This window comes from Symphalangus syndactylus, chromosome 20 (genome assembly GCF_028878055.3).
Source record: "Symphalangus syndactylus isolate Jambi chromosome 20, NHGRI_mSymSyn1-v2.1_pri, whole genome shotgun sequence".
Taxonomy (NCBI): domain Eukaryota; kingdom Metazoa; phylum Chordata; class Mammalia; order Primates; family Hylobatidae; genus Symphalangus; species Symphalangus syndactylus.
Window position 1 is genome coordinate 45,093,352 of NC_072442.2, and position 6,002 is coordinate 45,099,353.

The 6,002-nt window shown below is 48.1% G+C and overlaps 1 pseudogene; it reads right to left on the reverse strand.

Moving 5' to 3' along the window:
* Positions 1-7: 7 nt before the first annotated feature.
* Positions 8-3,258, reverse strand: LOC129469656 (ribosomal protein uL30-like; annotated as a pseudogene).
* Between the last annotated feature and the right edge of the window lie 2,744 nt (positions 3,259-6,002).

Genomic DNA, 6,002 nt, shown 5'->3' on the forward strand with positions numbered 1-6,002 from the left:
ACTTCATTAATAAAAATTTACTGCAGTTTGGCACCTGGGTCTAGTTCAGCTGGCGGATGAGCTGACTGATGCCTTCACCCCGATAGCCAGGTATGCCCATCTCCTTGAGGAAGCCCACTCTATTTTTGGTAGCATGACAGGCCACTGAGAGGTGGAAAGGGCGCAAGAACCATGAGATCTCCTGGAAATGCTTCCCTGGGAAGGCAATTTCATGAATGAGGTCTTCCAAGCAAATGACACCAAACTTCCCCAGGTGCTTCTCAATCACTGTGTTGTCTGTCAGAGGGATGGTCTTATTCTTGACCTTGGCTTGTCCATGTTTCAAAATGAGTTCTTCGACAGACTTCAGATTTGGAAATCCCCAGGTCACATAAGGTTCCACTATACGCAGCATTTTTAGGTTGTGGGGGGTGACTTTTACAAAGATACCACTAAAAATTTTCTTTAGGCAAAGTCTCACAATGGTTCTCTGCACCAGTAAACTCACGCCATCAATTCTTTCGATGCGTACAACAAAGGAATGTTTATCTGGCAATTCCAAGGCATGATGTTTCACTTCTAGTCGTCTGAGATGCACTTTATCACATTTCTGCCATCAGGAATCATGTAGGAATGATTCCAGTTGCTTAAACCTGAGCCCTTTTCCTTTCCTCTGCTCTTTCTTTGACAAAAGTGCCTGCTTTGCCTGGGTGGCTTTCAGGGCTTTGCTCTTGCTCCGCCATTTTTCTAGTGTTACAGCTACTGATCATTAAGGCAGAGTCTTTTGCTGTGGCCCAGGCTGGAGTGCAATGATTCAATCTCGGCTCACTGCAACCTCTGCCTCCTGAGTTCAAGAGATTCTTGTGCCTCAGCCTCCTGAGTAGCTGGAATTACAGATGCCTGTCACCATGCCCAGCTAATTTTTGTATTTTTAGTAGAGATGGGGTTTCACCGTGTTGGCCAGGCTGGTCTTGAACTTGTGACCTCAGGTGATCCACCTGCCTCAGCCTCCCAAAGTGCTGGGATTACAGGTGTGAGCCACCGTGCCTAGCCCTAAGTCTCTTATTAAGCCATTGGCAAGTTACTCAGCCTTCTGGTCTTCAGTCTTCCTTTAAAATGGGAGTCATCATAATCTCTACCTCATAGGGGTGCTGTAATGACTAAACGAGATGTAATGGCCAAATAATGATGTAAAGAGTCTAGCACAAGCCTCACAGGAGCAGGGGCATAATAAATGCTGTTACTGTTGGCCCAGGGTGAGGTAGGGACTCACCTGTGCCGAGGTAATATGATCCATTGCTGGGCAGTGCTAATGGCTAAGGAGTGTTTCCAGGGCTGGCAGCAGCCTTTCTCTTCCACCAGTTGGTGGTTTTCAGTGGTCTTGTTTCTGGCTTTGTGAATGATAAACTGGGTCTCTCCTTTGTCCTCAGCCATTGAATCCCATATTTGAGGACAGCTATTGGCTTGCCCTAGTCCCAGCCAAGCTCTCTTTCCTTCCAGTTCAATATTTCGGGTTGTCATCATCAATCAGTTTCCGCCTGGCCAAATCCTTAACTGGTATCTCTTCCCTGGTTCTCTTTGGTTTGTCACCTTCTCTTTCTCACTGTGTGGTGGCCAAGAGGGGACTGGATACCTAAGGCAAGGACCCCATTTCCCAGAGAACAGCAACCGTCCTGGTTGGGTCTTCTGATTTAAGGGGACATCATTATAAGCTTGTGGACAGAATGAAAACTGCCAGTGTATTTGTCTCTCTTCTTTCTTTCTCCCTTCCTTCTTCTTTTCTTTTTCCTTTTTTTTTTTTTTTTTTTTTTCTGAGACAGAGTCTGGCTCTGTGCCCCAGGCTGGAGTGCAGTGGCACCATCTCAGCTCACTGCAAGCTCCGCCTCCTGGGTTCATGCCGTTCTTCTGCCTCAGCCTCCTGAGTAGCTGGGACTACAGGCGCCCGCCACCACGCCCTGCTAATTTTTTTGTATTTTTAGTAGAGACAGGGTTTCACTATGTTGGCCAGGATGGTCTCGAACTCCTGACCTCATGATCTGCCCACCTCGGCCTCCCAAAGTGCTAGGATTACAGGCTTGAGCCACCGCGCCCGGCCCCTTCTTCTTTTCATTTCTCTCTCTCTTTTCTTTTCTCTTCTTTTTTTTTCTCTTTTCTTTCTTTTTCTTTCTTTCTTTCTTTTTCTTTCTCTCTCTCTCTCTCTCTTTCTTTCTTTCTTTCTTTTCTTTTCTTTTTTTTTTTTTTTGATGGAGTCTTGCTCTGTCACCCAGGCTGGAGTGCAGTGGCTGCGATCTCAGCTCACTGCAACCTCTGCCTCCCGGGTTCACCCCTTTCTCCTGCCTCAGCCTCCTGAGCAGCTGGGACTACAGGTACACGCCACCACGCCCGGCTAATTTTTTTATATTTTTAGTAGAGACGGGGTTTCACCGTGTTAGTCAGGACGGTCTCGATCTCCTGACCTTGTGATCCACCTGCCTCGGCCTCCCAAAGGGCTGGGATTACAGGCATGAGCCACTGTGCCTGGTCTCTCTCTCTTTTCAACAGAAATTTTCATCTCACCAGATTTTCCAGTACTATTCTTATGTAACCAGTTTTTTGGAACCTCAACACAAGACTTAGCACTCATCCCTGGTGAATTTCATCTTGTTGGTTTCCACCCAACTTTACAATCTGTCAAGGCTGCTTTGAATCTGCTTCAGTCACCCATTGTATTGGAGCTGCCTCCCAGCCAGCAGCCATCTGCAGGGTGAAGAGCGGCTTCCTCTACCTCCATTCAAGGGACTCATGACAATGCCAGGCAGCCCAAGGCCAGGATGGAGCTTCATAGAAATCTCCTTCAGCTTTATCAGAATTGTTCAGGTCTAAATCCGAGTCTCTATGATCCAGCTCACATTTACGTCTTGTCTATAAGGACAAATGCCAAATGCCTTGCTGGATCAAGATAAGTTGTCTGGAGCCATCCAATCGCAATGATGGAAGGAGGAGGCAATTTGGCTGGTGTTCAAGGATCACGGCTTAATCTTTTCTTAAATGCGTTCAGTCACCCAAATAGAAACCTGTTCTGAAACTTGTCATGCATGGATGTCAAAATATTCTTTTCAGAATTTACTATTTACACCTTTGGGTAAAATTAAATACCAACAGCTCTTGCTGTTGTATTGTTCATCAATGGCTTCCCCCAACACTTGGCGTCAAGTCCAAAGTCCTCCCCATGGCCACGAGGTGTTCCTGCCCTCATCCCCCATCTCCTGAACCCTCACCCACACCTGCCTCCAGCCACATGGGCCTCTTTGCTTTTTTTGAACGCACTAAGCCAGCTCCTACCCTAGGGCCTTTTCACTGGCTGCTCTTTCTTTCCAGAACAGTTTATCTTCATGTAGCTGCATGGCTCAGTCATTCATCTCCCTGCTTATCTCATCAAAGAGGCCTTCCCTGACCACCCTACCTAAAATGTTAGTAGCACCCCTCCAAACATCCACTATATTCTTTTTTTTTTTTTTTTTTTTTTGAGACGGAGTGTCGCTCTGTTGCCAGGCTGGAGTGCAGTTGCACGATCCTGGCTCACTGCAGCCTCCACCTCCTGGGTTCAAGTGATTCTCCTGCCTCAGCCTCCTGAGTAGCTGGGATTACAGGTGCCCACCACCGTGCCTGGCTAATTTTTGTATTTTTAGTAGAGACGGTGTTTCTCCATGTTGGCCAGGCTGGTCTCCAACTCCTGACCTGAGGTAATCTGCCCACCTCAACCTCCCAAATGCTGGGATTACAGGTGTGAGCCACCGCACCCGGCCCACCCACATACAATCTATCACTCTCTCGCCACCTTTATTTTCACTCACAGCACTGACTGCTACTAACCATACATTTATTTATTTGTTTACTTCACTTTTTACCTCTGGAATGTAAGTTCCAGGAGGGCAGGGACGTTGCTTTGTTCACTGCTGCATCCCAGCACTGGAATAGTGCCAGGCATGTGGTAGGTGCTCCATGATTATTTATTTTTATTTTTAATTAAAAAGAATTTTTTTGGGGGGAGGGGGGAGGGAGAACATTAGGAGATATACCTAATGCTAAATGACGAATTAATGGGTGCAGCAAAACAACATGGCACATGGATACATATGTAACAAACTTGCACATTGTGCACATGTACCCTGAAACCTAAAGTATAATAATAAAAAAAAAAAAAGAATTTTTTTAGCCAGGGTCTCAGTCTGTCACCCAGGCTGGAGTGTAGTGGTGAGATCAAGGCTTTCTGCAGCCTTGACCTCCTGGGCTCAAGCAATCCTCCTGCCTCAGCCTCCTGAGTACCTAGGTCTACAGGCACATACCACCACACCTAGCTAGTAATTTTTATTTTTATTTTTATTTTTATTTTTGAGATGGAGTTTGGCTCTTATTGCCCAGGCTGGAGTGCAATGGCACGATCTTGGCTCACTGCAGCCTCTGCCGCCCAGGTTCAAGTGATTCTCCAGCCTCAGCCTCCTGAGTACCTGGGATTACAGGCACCTGCTACCACAGCCAGCTAATTTTTTGTATTTTTAGTAGAGACGGGGGTTTCACCATGTTGGCCAGGCTGGTCTTGAACTCCGGACCTCAGATGATCCGCCTACCTCGGCCTCCCAAAGTGCTGGGATTACAGGCATGAGCCACCTCTCCCGGACAATTTTAATTTTTTTTAGAGACAGGGTCTTTCTCTGTTGCTCAGGCTGGAGTGCAGTGGCACGATCATAGCTCACTGCAGCCAAAAACGCCTGGGCTCAAGCTATCCTCCTGCCTCAGCCTCCCAAAGTGCTAGGATTACAGGCATAAGCCACTATACCCGGCCAATAAATATTTATTGAACCCAGGAAGGAACAAATCCCTCAGGACTCCAGGGAAACCTCCCCACCTGTGCCGCTCAGCTCTACTCACCAAAGCTGGAGAGCTGTCTTCCATCCTCATCCTCTTTCCTGGCTGAAGGCCCTTCTTGGTGGGGAGGAAGGGACAGCAGCAGGGTAGCCAGGGAGCGATGCTTGCTCTCTCCTCCCTGGCATGACGCTGCCTTCCTCAGACAACAGCTGAGCCAGCCTCCCCCTGCCCCTTCTCACTCCAAACAGCTTTAAAGTCCTTTTTTGATAGGAAGGCAGGGAGAGCGTGTTATTTTTCCACGCCTCGGGTCATTGTGAAGTTTACCCTTCTGAAATCATAACAAATGTGCTATTTAAAGCTGCCCTGGCTGGGTGAGGTGGCTCACTCCTGTAATCCCAGCACTTTGGGAGGCTGAGGTGGACGGATCACCTGAGGCCATGAGTTCAAGACCAGCCTGGCCAACATGGTGAAATCCCTTCTCTACTAAAAATACGAAAATTAACCAGGCGTGGTGGTGCGCTCCCACAGTCCCAGCTACTCAGGAGGCAGAGGCAGGAGAGTTGCTTGCACCGGTGAGGCGGAGGTTGCAGTGAGCCGAGATCATGCCATTGCACTCCAGCCTGGGCAAGAGTGAGATTCTGTCTCAAAAATAAATAAATAAATAAATAAATAAATAAAGCTGCCCACCAAGGACACAGCCTGCCTTCTCTGATGCTCCCACCTCGTCACCTGCCCTCCCATCCCATCCTGCCCTTAGACATGTTCATCCCTCTCCAGTACTCCTTGAGGCCCTGCCGCCCTTTCTCCCTTTTTTCTTTTTTTTTGAGACAGAGTTTCACTCTTGTTGTTCAGGCTGGAGTGCAATGATGCAATCTCAGCTTACTGCAACCTCTGCCTCCTGAGTTCAAGCGATTCTCCTGCCTCGGCCTCCTGAGTAGCTGGGATTAGAAGCATGCACCACCAGGCCCAGCTAATTTCATATTTTCGGTAGAGACGAGGTTTCTCCATGTTGGTAAGGCTGGTCTCGAACTCCCAACCTCAGGTGATCTGCTCACCTTGGCCTCCCACAGTGCTGGGATTACAGGTGTGAGCCACTGCGCCGGGCTGTCCCTCTTTTCTCTTAAACCTACCACCCCAACTCTGTACTTCCTGACACTCCCCAAAGACAGTGATTTGCA